Source organism: Cornus florida, unplaced genomic scaffold (assembly GCF_030987335.1).
Source record: "Cornus florida cultivar Cherokee Brave unplaced genomic scaffold, ASM3098733v1 CherokeeBrave_3.0.0_Hap2_Chr11, whole genome shotgun sequence".
NCBI classification, from domain to species: Eukaryota; Viridiplantae; Streptophyta; class Magnoliopsida; order Cornales; family Cornaceae; genus Cornus; species Cornus florida.
Window position 1 is genome coordinate 92,800,286 of NW_026775581.1, and position 1,997 is coordinate 92,802,282.

Consider the following 1,997-nt stretch of genomic DNA (forward strand, 5'->3'; position numbering starts at 1 on the left):
AATGTATTTATTTTTAGTTTTAAATGAGTGTGAGTAAATGAGAGATGTTTGTATTTAATTAAAATGATTAACTGTTCCTATCTCCAAACTATGATTAAGTTTATAATAGGATACCCCATTCTTGTTTATGAATTGCATCGTGTTTAAGGTCAATTTAAATGTGCTAACTTTGTGTTGTGTTCATTTTGAATTTTATTATCTCTAAATTTAATAAAATAATTAATTTTTAAATACTTGTTTAAGTTTCTAATTTAGTCCACTTGATTCAATATGTAATCTCAAAGTGTTCATTAACTTTATTTGATCATGAATTTTTTTTTAATTTTTGGGTAAATAGTTTGTATTTTATGTTAATGAAGGGGTTGTTCTAGTTTGATTTTTTTGGTGGGATTTTTGACCCTCCGGGCCCATGTCTTTGTACCATTTAATTTTCTCAGTGTCATTGTACTTGTTTATAATGAATGATCCATAGCCTTCGTTTTTTATTTTAGACTAATAAAACTTGGTTACTACTTTGTAATAATATTACTAGTAGTATATGATATGAACTCCTCTTAAATGTGTAAGCAATTTCATCACAAAATAACCAAAAAAATTTATTTATTTAATAAATACAAAATTTTCTAATTGAGTGATTTGTGATTAAGATTAGCATTAGGATGCTGAATAGTCAGCTTAGACAGGAATTCTTGTAGCTATAGATGGGGACGGACGGGAGTTGTAGCCATTTCTGATCCATTGAAGCCTACTGCTCAGGAAGTCATTTCCATTCTCTACGAAGATCAAGAGCATAATGGTGACAACTGACCATTGGAGAACTGTTTTTTTAACAAAAGTTGGTATCAATTCGATTTCTCGTCTAAGTTTAAAAAGAATATAGAACTTTTCCATCCATTCAACAAGTCATCAATTTCCTAGCAACAACTAATTGTTACGAATTGTGACCTTTTAGAAAAATTTCATATTATTTATGTAAGTGAGAGACTTGGTTTCCTCCTCCATGTGAAACACCAACAACTCTTCTTAATGACACACCCTCATGAATAAATTCTTGATTAAGAATTAACTGATGAAGATTTATTCAGTCTACTATCCTCATTTAGCGTCATTCTACTAGGTACCTAAACCAGCATGAAATCCTCCTTCCGACTTGGTAACAACTTCTGGAATTTCCAAGAAGATGTTCAGCAAATCTGGCACCTTTGATAAATCATCGTGGCGTTACAGTGATCTTTATTTACTACAACCTCATAAATACAGAAACATTATCAACCGTCTTATCATGGCGTTATAATATAATATAAATCCATACCTAGCGTAAATTATATCAAACGAATCATATTATATTATTTGACTCATAGTGATGGTTTTACTATCCCATTCCAAACAACATACCATAATGACGCATGTCCAGGTCTAATAGATTGGTTAGAATTATTTATATCTACCAAATACTATAACCACATACTCATATCCTAGCGTAAAAATAATGTTATTACCCCAAGGTGTAAAAATAGTAATTGGCTTATCACATACTTGTGTCCCCAACTAAACCGCATACCAAAATCCCAAACAGCTAACGAAAATAAAACACGTATGACAAACACAATTGCACAAAATATACTCATACTTAAGACATCGTTCTTTCTAGGAAAAATCTCCTCTGAAGTCAACTTCCAAAATTGTTTCACACAATTCCTTTTATAGTTTTGTAGGTAATCATCAGACCTTGAAACATAACCTTTAAACCTAACTTAAAAGTAACATATGTTTGCCTAAGGAAATACCAAGGACTTAACCCTCATCCTCCTTATATGCGAAATGTGGACTGTTTAACGTGGCGTTATAAAGCAAATTAGAACGTCACAACGTAATACTAATGTTCTCCTGAATGTGATATGCAATCATATATTTTGTTTGATAAGAAATCCATCAGATCTCCAAACTCCTAAAGAGTACTTCTTATATATCTTTTTTTTAGAGATGATAAGAAAGTT